The sequence below is a fragment of the Euprymna scolopes genome, chromosome 5 (genome assembly GCF_053919585.1).
Source record: "Euprymna scolopes isolate OS-2025 chromosome 5, ASM5391958v1, whole genome shotgun sequence".
Lineage (NCBI taxonomy): Eukaryota > Metazoa > Mollusca > Cephalopoda > Sepiida > Sepiolidae > Euprymna > Euprymna scolopes.
In genome coordinates, this window is record NC_136486.1 from 25,585,924 (window position 1) to 25,603,848 (window position 17,925).

General features: G+C 30.2%; 1 protein-coding gene across 2 annotated transcripts in view; it reads right to left on the bottom strand.

Annotated features, from left to right (window-relative positions):
* Window positions 1-17,925, bottom strand: part of LOC145276744 (long-chain fatty acid transport protein 6-like) — a 478,413-nt gene that overhangs the window by 277,220 nt on the left and 183,268 nt on the right. Inside the window, exon 1 of one of the 2 annotated variants that reach the window (XM_080127975.1) lies at window positions 13,409-13,543. The exons of the other annotated variant lie outside the window; for it this stretch is intronic. The gene's annotated coding sequence lies outside the window, so the exon portion shown is untranslated. Of the gene's footprint in view, window positions 1-13,408; window positions 13,544-17,925 lie in introns of those variants that run through there. 2 annotated transcript variants of the gene reach the window in all.

Genomic DNA, 17,925 nt, shown 5'->3' on the forward strand with positions numbered 1-17,925 from the left:
AGCAATGGAAAAAGTTATTTCTGTGCGCAATGGCAGCAGCATACTCTGGAGAGAACCATGGCTGGCTGTTAGGATTTTGCTGGACTTTTTCGAGTGTATGAAACGGTCTATACCTACAATTAACTATTCCGTCAGGTCTGATGCTATAGAGGACACATCCTTTTTAAACATGGAATGCAGAGGTAGATATATAAATGTATGGAAGCTATCCCAGTCAGCCATAGTGTATCAATATACTGTACGATGGAGAGGTACGTCTGAGGACTTACTACATTTCATTTTTATCTTAATTGATAGAACAGAGTGGTTGGAAGATCCAAGAGGAGATAGAACGGAAACTGAACATCGTTCAGGGCAAGTTGTGAGAAAAAGGTCTAGGAGACTTGCATACTGGCCGTCAGTGTCGGGCACACGGGTGGGTTCGTGAACAATCTGAGTGAGGTCATAAGTAATGGAGAAATCATGACAGCCTCCCCTCATCATCGGTCTTGTTTGAGTGGGTCAACCATTCCACATTGTGAACATTGAAGTCTCCACATACGTGAATGTTAGCTGGTTAAGGATAAGAAAATAGGGCTTGGTCAATTTTCTCAAATATGCTTTTAAAGATAGTAACTCCACTATTGTGGGGGCGATAGAGAGTAAATATAAATGCAGTAAATGATTTTGAATATAATTGTTATTCTTTGGAGAGAGGAATTTTTAATGTGTATGTATCATTTGGTATTTCGAGTAAAAGAATATTTTACCTACCCTAGGACGGCTATTACACATGTATGAATTAATTGTACCTTCCCTAGGGTAGGTAATTTACAGAATGTATATGAAATAATTTTACCTTTTTGGGATGGGTAATTTACAACACATATTTAAAATATGTTTACCTACATTTGGACGGGTAATTTATATACATATATGAAACAATTTCACATACTCTCGACAGGTATTGTACAACATATATGAGATAATTTCTCTTTCCACCAAGGCTACCATAATTTTAAGAAAATTGAAATCATTTTAGAAGATGGATCATTAGGATTTCCAAATTAATACATAAATACATTGTGTTGGTTAATGAGTTCACAACCCTTGCTTCACCATAAATTTCAACATTACTGCGTTTCTTTTCTTCCTAACTAACGGCACTATTATTGTAAGAAAAATTATGTCATTTTGGAAGATGTCTCAGCAGGATTATAAAATTAATTGACTCAGTTAAGTGATTAGACAACCCTTGCTTCATTTTCAAATTCCACATTAGTGTGTTTCATTTTTTCCCTACTACCGACAACAAATGTTTTTGGAAAAAAGACGTCATTTTCGGAAGATTACTCAGCAGGCTTTACAAACAAACAAATATGTTGAGAAGCTTTGTGATTAGGTAACCCTTGCTTCAATACAAAATTCCACATAAGTGTGTTCTTTCCCTCCCTACTACTGACACCATCATTTTAAGTGAAATGATATCATTTCTTGACCATAACTCGACAGGTTTTCCAAATAATTACATAAATGCATTGACGCGAATGATCATCAGGCAACTTTTACTTTACCACAATTTTCAATATTAATATAGTTCTCCCCACACCTTACTACCACAACCGCCCACAACACATTAGAAAGACAAAAGATGTCATTTCCGGAATATGATTCCATAGTTACTCCATAATTTGGAATATGACATTGTGGGAGATTGCATAGTGACTCCAAAATGGACATTACTCTCTCCAGCCCCACCCCAAACTGAAGGTTTGTTAATTCATAGAGAACTCCAGAGCACGTTTCTACTCATCGCTACAACTGTGACGTCATTCTCTGAAGTTAACATTGAAAATTCAGAAAAATATTGTTTACCACCTACAGAAATTGATAAATTGTCTGGGCTTATTATTTCATTAAAAACACACCAATCAATTAACTCACATTTCATCATTTTTCATAATTACTGGAAATGTTATTAATTTTGACAATCATTTTTCGTCATTTTAGCGGACATTATCGCCCCCCCCCCCAGGAAAATAATAACTTTGATATATTTCTGGGCCGATTATTTCATTACAAACACACCAATCGATTAATTCACATTTTATCATTTTTCATAATTCTTGGGTATCTAACTAATTTCGACAATCATTTTTCATAATTTTAACCCCCCCCCTTATAGCACCCCCTTACGAAAATAATAACTTTGATATATTGTGTGGGCCGATTATTTCATTACAAACACACCAATCAATTAACTCACATTTCATCATTTTTTATAATTCTTGGATATGTTACTAATTTCGACAATTATTTTTTTTTAATTTTAACCCACATTATCCCCCTCCCCTTCCGAAAATAATAACTTTGATATATTATCTTGGTTGTTTATATCATTACAAACACACGAATCGATTTATTCACATTTCATCATTTTTCATAATTCTTAGATGTGTTCCTAATTTGGACGATCATTTTTTGATATTTGTAACACACGTTATCGTCTACCCCCTTACTGAAATAATAACTTTGATATATGGTCTGGGTTGATTATTTCGTTACAAACACGCCAATTAATTATGTCACATTTCATCATTTTTCATAATTTTTGGATATGTTACTAATTTTGACAATAAGTGTACATAATTTTAACCCTTATTATCGCCCCCCCCCTTACGAAAATAATAACTTTGGTATATTGTCTGGGTTGATTATTTCATTAAAGAAAAGACCAATCAATTAACTCACATTTTTCATAACTTTAACCCACATTATCGCCCCCTCCTTACGAAAATAATAACTATGTAAAATGTCTATTAAAAATATACATGAAATAAAGTAATGTTCAAATCGTAAACTGTTTCAGCCATTTCCGACACTGACTTCTTATCCCTTACACCACTGTTAAAAATATACATGAAATAAATTAATGTCTAAAACGTAAATGTTCCAGCCATTTCCGGGACTGACTCTATATTTCCAACCCCACTGTTCAAAATATGAATGAAATGTAGTAATGCTTAATTCGTAAACGGTTTCGGCCATTTCCTGGACGAATTTCATAAACAGACATGAAATAATGCAATTAATGATCTTCCAAATCACATCCTTACATCATTTGTAGACATTTATGCTGACGACACTACCATTTATGGTAGCACATCTAAGACAGTAAACGACCAAGTTCTCTCCAATTCTCTCTCCTCTGATCTTGAGCATGTAGTACTATGGGGAAAGGAGTGGCTGGTTACTTTTAATGCATCTAAAACCAAGCTTCTCTCTTTACATCATCAACATTCTAATCCACATTTGGCATCAATTGAAATGAATGGCTCTCGTCTTCAGGAAGCCTCAAGTTTTGACAAGCTTCTGGGCTTGACTATTACTTCTGATCTTAAATGGAATACGTACATCAAATCTGTTGTCAAGGCCGCTGGAAAAATGGTGGGATCTTTCTATCGATCCGGTAAATATCTCACTGCTGATGCTATTCTCTATCTATATAAGAGCCAGGTACGTCCAAGGATGGAATACTGTTGCCACATCTGGGCAGGAGCTGCTAGAAAGGACTTGTCCTGCCTTGATAGAGTTCAAAATAGACTTCGTAGCCTCGTAGGAGATGTCCTTTTCTCCTCCTTGCAACCTCTATCTCACAGAAGAGATGTTGCGAGTTTGTCTCTGATGTATCGTTATTTTCATGGAAAGTGTTCGACTGAGCTTCAATCTATGGTCCCCCCTCGCCAAACTTTCACAAGAAACACTCGTCTAGCTGTAAACACAATCAATAATTCCCCCCACTCTTTATCTGTGCCTAAACCTAAACGTAGATTCCATGAACAAAGCTTCTTTCTTAGAACTGCACGCCTATGGAATTGTCTTCCATTTTCCTGCTTTCCGGCTGACTACAATATGGTTATGTTCAAGTCTAAAGTAAATAAGTTCTTGATGAGCCGTTCCATATAAGTTATCAAATTTACCAAATTTTCATTACTAATGATTACAATATTGTCCAATTTCTACTGTACACTTTTTAACCCTTATCCTTGAGTGGCCTCTGGGCCTTGATAATGTGGTGATGCCTATGTAAAAAAAAAAAAAATGTCTAAATCGTAGAATGTTTCAGCTTTCAATATTAGATAAAGTAATTTTGAGATGGTAAACTGCTTCAGCCGTTTCCGGGCCTAACTCCGTATCCCCACTTGTTTTAAAAATATATATGAAATCAAGTATTTTTGATATCATAAACTGCTTCAGTCATTTCTGGGACTTACTCCATATTCCCACCTCTTAAAATATATGCTGTGTCGGTTATTTTGTTTTTTTTTTTGTTTTTTTTTAGAATGGGGTAGAAAACTATATTACGCTTACCTGGCTTTTTGGCTAAGATCAAAGTGTAGTATCTGTTCGGGCGCAGCATTTCAGCGAATTCATCTACTGGCCCCTTTCCATAAAGAGAAAAAGTGGTGGTAATGTTTGGGAGAATGAACAAGCACTAATTCACCATACCCCAACTTCACCTAAAAGAAGGTTTGGTAATTCCTGGCGGCCTCCAGAGTATTTTTTAAAGCAACATAATCGTGCTTGTCCCCCCTCCATCATCAATACATGACGTCACTTCCGGAAAATGACTCAGCAGTTTTTCGAAATACATGATTTCAGTATAAATTGTTTGTATTTTTTAATATGGGTATTACACTGTAGAAGCACCTTATTTAAAATTCATGCTGATCACCTTATTTAAAATTCATGCTACCCAAAAAACAAATATTTCAAAGTGCAGTTAGTGATTAGGCAACACTTGCTTTACAATAAACTAATCAAGAAATTGGATTGAGAAACAGATACTAATGTTAACTAATACAAAACAAAAATAGAGATAATACATGTCAGTTTCTTATTTAATAAATTGTTAGGTGAAAGTATAGAATAGTTTAAATAATACCTTCCCCTCCCTATATTAAGAATGGCTTTCTAACTAATAACGTTATTATTTCAGCACGGTCCGTATTCCGTGTGTCATCCCCGTCTCCGTCTTAAACATATGTATGAAATAAAGTAAACATGAGATCGTAAAAAAAATGTATAGATTTGTTTTCCTATCTACAAATTTCAAACCGCGAGTGAATTTTACGTACGATTTCGTTTTTTTTTTTTTTTGCTTTTTTTTTTAATACAAAAGCATAAAAAAATAAGTTGGTGTCATCAGTTAGAATTGAAATTAAAAAGAACCGAACGTTCCAGCCTGAGGAAAAACCAAATGTACGCGCATGCGCACAAAAAATATCAGCTAATGCTTAATGAATATTTTACATGTAAATTTGCCGATGTCTGTCTGCGATATACATGCATGTAAGCAAAGATATTATTCGCTATAAACCACCTTTGGTGCATGAATATTATTTCCTGACAATTTCAGTGCTATATGACCACTGACAGTAGTTTATAAGTTTACCTGTTAGATATTTACACACATACACACGTCTACTGTTTTATTTATATAGAAGATTATTTATAATAAAAATTTATTAATAATTATAGAGCCACTCTATTGATTGATATATTATAGCCAATATATAGTAGTGACGTCAAAAGTAAAAAAAACATAGTTAATCAACCTTATTCGTTATCAGTTGTACTGTCCTAACGCATATAAAAAAATATTGTAAAAGGTATAAATGTATATTTGTGCATGCATAGAAGAGTACTTTAAGTCGATTAATGCCATTTTTTGTTCATTTTGGACCGCTTTAGCAGCTATTTTTACCGGTTAAAACCAAAGAAAATTTGGTCCACAGGTCCAAATTCGCTATTTATCAAGTTACAAATCTGCCAACCTAAAATTAACAGAGGAGTTTGATACAGACCGTTTCTCGGACAGACAGACATGGTCGCTTTATACACACACACACACACACACACACACACACACACACACACACACACACACACACACACACATATCCATATATAATTATAAATAATTAATTTTTTATATAAACGTCAAATGCGCAGACTGTAAACAAAGGGTTCAAATGAGTAGGAAATCGTGAACGTTGCACATATATATATATATATATAAGTTTCGTAGTTAAATTTTAAATTCTGAAAAAACAAAAACAAAAAAAAACAACACAGAGACATATAACCCCTTCTATATATTCCTTTTGTCAAGCAATAAATTCTTAAATCGAATATATGTCTCTATATGTTGTTTTTTTTTCAGAGCTTAAAATTTTAACCACCAAACTTATATATTGATCTATTCTTAAATATTGGCTTTTCCTTTTTGGCCAGGATCTCCTTGAAAGTATTACTTCAAGTAATATCTATCAGGATTTTTCATCTGAATTCTATCAGTGTCTTATATATATATATATATATATATATATATATATATATATATATATATATATATATATATATATATATATAATTTTGGTATGTTCCCGTTTCATCTATTTCTATAAGTTTCCTTATTTTTTATTCCGCCTCAATAATTCAGAGGGATTCTCTCTTAGCCATTGAGCAAATTGCATTGTTATGATGACTGAACTTATGCATTGGTGACCTAAAAGTTTCATTTCTCTGTCGCAGATATTGATGGTGTGAATCTCTAAAAGAACAACGCCTATCATGGACCTGCGTCAGAAACAGAGATTCGCCATTAAATTCCACTATGCAAAAAAAAAAAAAAAAAAAAAAAAAAAAAATGAAGGAAATAACATTCATTGGCGCCTATTGAACTTTTACGAAACCGATGCAATTGATTTCAACATCAGCGCAGTTGGGATTTTTTTATTTATTTTATTTTTTTTTTAGAGTAGTGACAATGAGCGTTCCGCCGTTCCGGACTTTTACGATTGAGGCACTAAAAATGTATTGAGAATAATGGTGACTATGTAGAAAAACAAATTCTGCAGCATAAAAGTTCGCTCGTTTTAATAGTACCACTAGCAGTATCAGAATTTTTGTAGGAATTTTTGACACCCCTAACACGAAACTGCGAATACAATATAAAAATCTCGTAATTTCTCTGTTAAAAGTGGGTTATTTATTTTCTTTATGGATTATACTTCCAAAATAAACTATTACAGTTGTTTTAAAAGTAATAAAAATATTTTTATTTTTTTTTTAAAACAGTAATGAATTTTCCGAACTCAATATTTTTCAATTTTTAAACTCAATATTTTTAAATTTTTAAATTTTAAAAATCTATCAAAATTTTTCTATTGATTCTATTTTTACGATATTTTCAGGGTCAATGTGAAATTTTATGTTCTTTCCAATAAACCGAATATAATATTTTAGACAAACGTTTTTTTTAAATTCACGCCCCCCCATTTTCACGCCCCCCCATTTTCACGCCCCCCCCATTTTGAAATGTCTATTAAAAAGTAAATAATTAATTTATGTTTAATAGGTTTATATATCACAAATTGAAGAGAAAAGGTCAATAAATAATATATTCAAATTTAAAACAAAAAAAAAAAAATCAGTTTTTTAGAAATTTACCTGTAAAGTCCGAAGTTTAAAACCTTATTTTATAAGAACACATTTTTTCTTTTTGTCTTTTTTTTTTTTTTTTAATGAAACCTTGGTCCTTGCTCATTTAATTGAAAAAAAAATTAGGGCTTGAATTACATTTTTCGAGGAGTTATAAGCTTAGAAAGATAGGGGGTCGAATAATTTACGCCTCTCATTTTGAAATGTCTATTAAAAAGTAAATAATTAATTTATGTTTAATAGGTTTATATATCACAAATTGAAGAGAAAAGGTCAATAAATAATATATTCAAATTTAAAACAAAAAAAAAAATCAGTTTTTTAGAAATTTACCTGTAAAGTCCGAAGTTTAAAACCTTTTAAAAAAAAAAAAAACACATTGTTTTGTTTTGTTTTTTTTTTAAATAAAACCTTGGTCCTTACTCCTTTAATTGAAAAAAAAAATTAGGGCTTGAATTACATTTTTCGAGGAGTTATAAGCTTGGAAAGATGGGGTGGAATTATTCACTATTTTCACGAAATTTCTGACACTGCTATAGTACCACTCCCTGGTAAGTCTGCAATTTTTTTAGTTTTTGAGTTTAAAAAAAAAAAAAAGAAAAAAAGGAGGCCTTACTTTTGGAACGACCCTCGTGTATTCAAAGTTAGTGGGAGAAAACACCCAGCAGAGTGCTCGATTACTAAGACAATTTAAAAAAAATACGAGTGTAATATTTATTTATATCTGCGTTACACTGTAACGCCGTTACAGTAGGTAAGAGCAACATCAGTACCATCGGTTTCAAATCCAAACCGAACGGGACCAGAGTCTGAAGAGTGTTTGACATAGGCAACCAAAGACTGGTCCCCCTTTGTTTTGGATTTGAAATCGACGGTAGCGATGTATTTCTTATCTTCTGTAACGCATATAAATATATAAGGCCGATTTTTAATATAGGAAAAATGCAGCTGCAGCTGCACCTAAATAGGGCTTTCTGGTTTGGAAAAAAATAAAGAGCGACTCAGTCTAGAAGGATTTCTCCACTGACCGCGAACATAAATTATGAAGTGAGATAACAAAACGAACCTGACACAATCGAAGTTCATAGAAAGTCGAAGACACGTCCGTGATAATCAGTCTGGCAGAGGCCGAGTCATTTTTTTTGAGTAGGTGATGGCTTGCATCTGTCGGGCTGAGGTACACGGTTCTAGGAAGTCCACCTTCCCAGACTTTACTGTCTCTCTTTGAGAATGGGTTTATTTATTGCTAATCGCTTGGCGCGCTCCTATCGGAGAATGCCGATGGGGCGGCTCACTGCTCAGTCATTTTTGTTTGACTATCAGAGTGCACACACCTTTTTTTTGCATTGACTTTTCAAACCTAAACTTCCGACCTTGTGTCACGTCATCGCTACACTTTGCTCAAACTATATTTTGCTTCTAGCCGAAAAAAAACAAAAAAAAAAAAACAAAAAAAAAACAAAACAAAAAAAATCTGGTATGGTCGAAAAACACTTATTTTTTTTATTTTTGAAGCACATCAAATGGCCCATTGTGGGGAGTGAACAATGAGGGGAGTTCAAATAGAGGAAATCGTTTAGATGTAATATCTTCTAGAAATAATTAGGCTAAGTAGTTAACGGCACGGACTGAAGATATGGTCCGACCGAGTTCGAATCCAGTTCATTTTAGAAGAAGAAAAAACAAACACTTTCGTCAAACCAACACCTGATTTATGTCTAACCACCTGAAAAGGAGATAAATAAATAAATAAAATAACTCAGCCTCAATATTATTGAAATACGGAAGAAAATAAGGAAATATGAAAAGCAGATACAAACAATTATATATTATTGCATTTTTGGTCCTTCGACAAAAGGGGGGGGGGCTGTAAATTCACCTTTGTCCGTTCGTCTGTCCGCACTTTTCTTAATAACTACGCCTTGGAATTAAAAAAAAAAATTTTTTGCACAAACATTAAACATGATATAAGCAAAAAAAGTAACAGAACGGATTTTCGGCAAAACTCTGATTTCCCCCGCCCCCAGGGATTCCTTTCGGGTTAAAATGGCTAAAATTGACACTTTTGTGCTTATTAAAAAAAAATTGATGCCTTGGATTTTTATAAAACTTTCTGAAAAGTTGTAACCAACTGATTTCTATATAATTTTGTTTGTCTATACTTCGCGATAACTCTTGGATGTGCCTCAGGGGCTCTTTTAGGGTTAATAAAAACACTCCCTTTTTGGGGGGGACTATTTTACCATATTTGCCCAAAATTTTCTGTGTATGTCTATTTAGCAGTTTTGCATGGTGCTGAACTCAAATTTAAATATGTTAAGGCCTTGGGGACTTTTTGGACTAAATAGGTGGGGGGGGGCAAATGATGGACTTTGTCATTTCTTTTTTTTGCATGGTGCAGAACTCAAATGTACATATGTTAAGGCCTAAAATTGTACCGTTTGTTCATTTTCACCAGGATTTGACGTCCCCTGGGAACTTTTGGTGCTAAATGGAGGAGGGGCAAATACTGAGATAAGTAATTTTTTTATGCCTCGTTCAATGTGCAGTCACGGGGGACTATGCACATTTCACTTGTTAATTTTTGGAATTCTTTGAGATGAGGCTTCATAATTTGTGTATTCAAGTTTTTTTTTTTTTTTTTTTTTTTGCGGACTGTTATCCTCATCTTTATACTGTGTTGTTGTTAATTACTGGGGATAACGTTACGAGACTCAGCATGCCTAGCCCGTTACGGTAACCACCTGAAGAAGGCCAGAGGATGAGTTGACCAAACTGTGATGAAACAACATTAACTATAAAGATGGGGATAACAGTCGCAAAAAAAAAAAAAAAAATTGATACACATATACAAACAACACAAACGTTTTATGTAAATTCAAGCATATCACATTTACACATTTTTTCATACTTCCTGTCTCCCTGATTATCACATTTACATATAAACTTTTCTCTCTCTCTCTCTCTCTCTCTCTCTCTCTCTCTCTCTCTCTCTCTCTCTCTCTCTCTCTCTCTCTCTCTCAAATATAAATACAAATACAAAATACTATTTTCCTGGATGCCATAATACAAATACAAATACAAATGACGGTGACCGGAAACAGTGTCCAGGTTAGGGTTGAATCAGATACTGACTTTTAACAATTGAAATACAAATACTTTCGTTTAGGTTATCAGAAATGCAAATACAAATACTTTTATTCCTAAGTCTAAAAATACAAATACAAATACTTTTATTCCTCAATCTCAAAATACAAATACTTTTATTCCTCAATCTCAAAATACAAATAAAAATACAATAACTGATTTAAACAAAAACAAATATAAGTACTTTTTTTTCAAAGTAATAAAGAAATCTGAAAATGTGCAAAAAAAAGAAGAAAAAGAAAAGAAATATTTCCTTCCAAATTTGACATCTACATTACATTCTATATCGTGTCCTCGTTGCATTTTATTATCATTAGAGCTCTGAAAGTCCCCTCTCTCTCTCTCTCATATATATATATATATATATATATATATATATATATATATATATATATATATATATATATATATAATGGTTATGAATAAAGCCTCAAAGGAAACGAAAACAACAATCGTTCCTGGTGAAAATCGGATTCACCGATAGAAAGCGCTTGAGAAGAATGTGGCCGAACAACAACTTTTGGGCGCCATTTTATATAACATACCTGATGAAATTAAAAAGACTGCTTTTTATATATATATACTAGCATTTCAGCCCGGCGTTGCCCGGGTGTTTGGATGTGTATGTTGAGCAAAAAAAAAAAAAAAAAGTGGTAGTAGGAAGGCAGGCTCGAACCCGTACCGCAAAGGAGGAAAAGAACGAGGTAAAAACTAACGTTTATGCTGTTACGACCACCGCCAAACCGAAAGCGACATTTTTTTTAAAATTAAGGCTACACAATCTAAAGAAGAGGATAACTTAAAAAAAATATCGGCGAAAAAAGTGCCCCCCCCTGTAGAAAAGTGCCTAGTTGAAGGGGAAGATATTAATGTTTTTAGCCAATTTTTCGATATTTGTCGTATGAATGGTCGAACTTTAAAACGATACTGATCTTGGTAAAATCCGTCGCCTCTATTGAAACTTTAAGGCAGACATGCAAACATACATACATATATTTATATATTGGTAACTAAAGATTTTCGACCCAAATTGATGAAAAAGCTTGCCCTATCTCTGACTACCCTTTATGTAAAATTTCAAATATTTAGACCAGAAATTGTCTGAGTAATTTGGAAGAGACCGCAGAGGTCAATTTATTTTTAACTTTGACCCCTATTATGACCCCTTAAAATTTATTGTTTTGAGCTCAAATCAAGTTATTAAGTTAGATCCATGTCCAAGGAACCTATATCTAAAATTTCAAGTGCGTAGACCCAAAATTGTCGGAGGAGTTTGGTAGAGTTCTCAAAGGTCAAATCGTTGAACTTTGACCCCTTAATCGCCAAATTCCTGGCCAAAAAACCGATCACATCGATTTTCCCAAATCTCAGTACCCTGTATATCAAATTTCGAGTCTGTAAACTTAAAATTGACAGAGTTATTGCGAATGGAAATGCACACACACACACACACGTTGACTTTTATAGATATGCTAGCAGTTCCCCCCGGATTTTCTCGGGCCGTATGTACTGTTCATAAGGTTATGTGCATATGTATATATTAAAAAGTGTGAATATGTAAAGTAATGTCTTTCTGAATAATATTCTTCCTTAATTACCATAGAGAAAAGACATACAGACATTTTCACTTTTATAGAGATAGATAGATAGATAGATAAATTGGATGCAATATATAGTAATGATTTAAAAAGTATATAAAAAAAGACACATGCGCCACCACCGAGAATCGAAACCAAAACGTTCAGCTCACGATTTATTTTACATCTGCTGTAAATGACTGAGCTATGAAAACATGTTTGCTGCAAGGCTAAAAATTAAAACATGAACCGATAGCAACTACGCCTGGCAAATTACATTTTTTTTTAAAATTTTCACACTTTTGCACCCATTTTTCCGGACTAAAAGCCAAATATAAAGTTTTGCATGGATTCAAATACCTTATATATGAAGTTTCATGTCTGTAGACCAAAACCTCTAGGAGGAGTTTGGTAGGCAAATTTTGTTCAACAAAAATATATACGTATGCATAAATATATATGGAAACAATTTTGTGTTTACTATAAACTTTTTATGCAAATATTATGCAAGTATAAATCATGTAGAATATCTGCATGAATATAATTACACGTAATAGTTAACTAAAGATGATTATCCCATTAGAAAACCGAAGCAACTAATAGGGAATTAATTAAAATAAATGTTTAAAAGAATATGCAAATTAGCTAGATCTTTTATTAGTGAATGCGATTCTACAACCAATATATAAGAAAATTGTATTTTCTTTTTGAATAAATAGAAAAGAGGGTTTTTAATATGAATATCAATACACACAAAAGAAAATCGAATTTATAGGAGTTTATATATATATATACATATATATATACATATATATATATATATATATATATATATATATTAAGTTATGAAAATATATATGGCAATTTAAGCGACACAGAATATTCTGCGTTTCATCCTCGTGAGAATTCGTCAGTTTTATGTGCATAAGCCTGACGAATTCTTACGAAAATTAAACGCAGAATATTCTGTGTAGCTTATATTGCCATATATATTTTCATAACTTACTACCTAGCTCTACCTATGTATTGAGCACTGTTGAAGTAATTACTGAAAATTTACGCATGAAATTATATCTTCTTATATTTATTTGTGATTAAATGAATCATATATATATATATATATATAAGCGAAAAGAAAAAAAAATGACAATTTAAAGGAAATGACTTGAAAATTTAGAAAAAGAAATGTAGTTACTTACTTTTTATGAAAATTTTCCGTAATGCATTTTTTTTTTTTTTTTTTTTTTCATAAAATTTCACGAATGTTTGATCACTGGTTACAAAGCGATAGAAGCTATGTGAACATGGAAGCTGACAAATCAAGTTACTTCATTGACACCATCCGCAAGTATAAACTCATAATATTTAGTTAGAATATGCGAAGACAAAGGACAAAATGACTAACTGTGGAAGTGGAAACAGGTGTTCTTTCCACACCAATGCGCACGTCATATTCAATAATGAATCTAACCTTTTCACAACTGACGCGTTCGTCGAAGCGGAGAAATATCGCTAAGTACACTAACATGGTTTCGCTTTTTCTCTCTTTTCTTTTTTTTTTTTAAAACTATTATTGGACGTAAAAAAAAGTATTAAAAAAAAAAAAACATTCAACAACAACAAAATGATACACGCAACACTAGGTGTATCAGAAATTTGGAGGAATTTGCGACACCCCTAACAGAAAACTGCGAATAAAATATTTAAAAAATCGTAATTTCTTTTTTTTTAAAGTGGGTTGTTTATTTCCTGTATGGAATATACTTCCAAAATATACTATTAAAGTTGTTTAAAAAATAATAGAAATATTTTTTATTTTAAAAAAAAAAGTGTTTACAAAATGTTTACAAAATGCCGACATGCCTTCATGCAGCCATTTTTTTTTTTACGTAATGAAATTAATTGAATTTTACGAGTTAAATATTTTTCAATTTTTAAACTTTAAAAATCTATTAAAATTTTTCTATTGGTTCAATTTTTACGATATTTTCAGGGTCAATGTGAAATTTTATGCTCTTTCCAATAAACCAAATATAATATTTTAGACAAACGTTTTTTGTTTCAAATTCACCCGCCCCATTTTGAAATGTCTATTAAAATTTTAATAATTAATATATGTACCAAAGGTTTATATATCACAAATTGAAGATAAAAGATCAATAAAGAAAATATTTTAATTTAACACAATAAAAAAAGAATATTTTTTGGAAATTTACCTGTAAAGTCCAAAGAGTAAAAACGTTTTTTTATATAAAAAAAAACACGTTGATTTTTTTTTTAATGAAAGCTCATGTTATGCTTATATCGTCAAGTAAATACCAGACGCTGACGGCAAATTTTTCTATTTCATTCAATGTTTTCTTTTTTCTTTTTCTTTTTTAGATATTTAAAAAAAAATTCAGTCGATAAAGAAGTATTAAAATATAAAAACCAAAAACTCGTGTATTTCATTAAGAGAATTAAAAACAAAATCGGTGAACTGGATTTTTTGCTTTAGGGGAAAAACTTATAAGTGAATGCGTTTCTTTTTAACTACGGAGGACGAAAAATACTAACTTTGGTTAACACACGCAATAAAAAAGCGACATTATTTATATCCTTTTGACGAATCGATATTTGATAAATTTCATAGTAGCAGCAGCAGCCTTTAAGCTTCTGGCGCTAACCACGTTATGAAAATGCGATTTTCTACAACCTTCGCTTTAAAAAATCCTTTTATTTAAAAAATACATGGAATTTAAAATATAAATATGGATAAATTCTTAACAATGAAGTATGGAACTATGGCGGTTACCATAGATTTTACCGACGTTTGAAAAAGGGTCACTATTTCGGTCGGTCCCCTTTTTGGGGCACCTCCGAAATTAGAGAGAGAACGAGAGTGCTGAAAAAGAAAGGTTGGGAAAAGAAAACATCAGATTATAATTAAGTGCAACGAGACTTTAAGATTGATGATTTTTTATAAAGGTTTCCAAGATATAGGGGTACAAAGAGGGTGGTACGTTTTCTTTGATAAAAGTCTTTACCCAGGGAAACTGGTCCATCGCGAGTTGATGCTTCTATCGTTTCCCGATGTCTGAGACAGATTTCTTCCTTGTATCTCCCTCCAGGAGAGTCCTCTATTCCGATTGGCTGAAACCTCTGGTGACGTTGAGAGAAGAAAGGAAGGGAAAAGTAGAAGAGTAGGGAGAAAGAGAGAAATAAGGGAAGCATACCATAGCAGCATCATAGTAGTAGTTCACTACATAACTACCCATTTAATAGAATGTTTTCCGCATGTCTGAATATCCTATATACCAAATTTTAAGTCTGCAGATAAAAAATTCGTTGAGTAGTGTCCTCGCACAGATACACATTCTCACTTTTATAGATATATAGAAAAGTGAGAATGTGTGTGTGTGAGAGAGAGAGAGAGAGAGAGAGAACAACTCTCAACCTATAAACTAAACGAATTTTTCATCTACAGATTAGAAGTTTGATATATAGGGTATTCATAATCAGTTTTCATCCGTTTTTCGAGAAAAAAGGGCTGCTACGTGGTCAAAATTGAAAAATTGCTATTTGGGAGGGTCATTGAATTCTTATCTGTTTGTCAACTGTTTCACGACTGTGTATGAGCGAATCGTTCACATTCCTTATGTTAAGACTATGTAGGTTTGAAAACACTTTTTCCAGATCATGGAACGCAAGCCTAATGGTTATCGTACTTGCCTCACTGTCTTTAGGTTTTGGTTTCGATCTCAGCTCGAGCATATTTTTTTTTTACTTACAAGAAATGACCTGTTTTAAAAAAAAACATAATAATCGCATGCCAATGGCTCAGTTTCTTTCGGATTTTTTTTTTTTTTTACAAGGAATTAAACGTTACGTTTAACACCGAGCAACGCCGGGTACACCTGCTAATCACTAAATCTAGCTCCGTCATAATAATCGCCCCATGATATTAAAAAAAGAAAAGAAAAAAAGAATTCGAATTCGTCATATATGCATATATATGTATTATATATATACATATATTATATATACATATATATATACATATATATATATTATATATATGCATATATATTATATATATGCATACATATATTATATATATGCATATATATATTACATATATACACGCATATATTATATAAATACACATATGTATTATATATACATATTATATATATATTATATATATATTATATAAATATTTATATTATATATATATTATATATATTAATTATATATTACATATATATATATTATATGTATATTGTATATATTATATATATATGCATACATACATATTATATATACATTATATATATGCATACATACATATTATATATACATTATATATATAGGCATACATATTATATATATTATATATACATACATATAATATATATTATATATATGCATACATATTATATATATTATATATACATACATATTATATATATTATATATATGCATACATATTATATATATTATATATATACATACATATTATATATATTATATATATACATACATATTATATATAATATATATATACATACATATTATATATAATATATATACACATAACTATTATATATATTATATATATACATATATATTATATATATTATATATATACATATATATTATATATATTATATATATACATATATATTATATATATTATATATATACATATATATTATATATATACATATATATACATATATATTATATATATTCTATATATACATATATATTATATATATTATATATATACATATATATTATATATATTCTATATATACATATATATTATATATATTATATATATACATATATATTATATATATCCATATATTATATATATTATATATATACATATATATTATATATATACATATATATTATATATGTTATATATACATATATATTATATATATACATATATATTATATATGTTATATATACATATATATTATATACATATATATTATATATATATTATATACACATATATACTATATATATTATATATATATACATATATTATATATATACATATACATTATATATGCATATATATTATGTATATTATACATATACATATATATTATATATATACATATTTTATATATATAGATTATGTTATATATATATTATATATCATATATATTATATATTATATATTATATATATTTTAGATACATATTATATATATATTATGTATTATATATACATGTTATATATATTATATATTTTATATACATATATATATTATACATACATATATAAATATTGTATATATTCATATATATTATATATATACACGCATATATAATATATTATATATATTATATATATACATAATATATATATATTATATAGATATTATATATATTGTATATACATATTATATATACATATTATATATATTGTATATACATATTATATATATTGTATATACATATTATATATATTGTATATACATGTATATATTGTATATACATATTATATATATTATATATACATATTATATATATTGTATATACATATTATATATATTATATATACATATATATATATTGTATATACATATTATAATATATATGTTATATATATACGTATTATATATAAATTATATATATACATATATATATATATAATATATATACATATTATATATATTATATATACATATTATATATATATAATATATATACAT